Genomic DNA, 282 nt, shown 5'->3' on the forward strand with positions numbered 1-282 from the left:
CGCTCTCCCGAACGATTTCCATGATGTGTCACTGAACAAACTCCATTCTCGAACAATGGGGGCTCCCGTGCCAGCGCCCCCGCCGGGACTCCCAACCACCCCGCGGGCCCGGGCCGGACCCGGCCACACCGCGGCGCTCCGGGCGCGCACCGCCACTCCGGAGACGGGCAGTGACAAGGAGCACAGTGACACGGGGCACAGTGACACGGGGCACACGGGCACGGAGGGGACACGGGGTGACACGAAGGGACCCGGCCCCGGGGCCGGGCAGGCCCAGCCGGG

The sequence above is a fragment of the Geospiza fortis genome, unplaced genomic scaffold, assembly GCF_000277835.1.
Source record: "Geospiza fortis unplaced genomic scaffold, GeoFor_1.0 scaffold38, whole genome shotgun sequence".
Taxonomy (NCBI): domain Eukaryota; kingdom Metazoa; phylum Chordata; class Aves; order Passeriformes; family Thraupidae; genus Geospiza; species Geospiza fortis.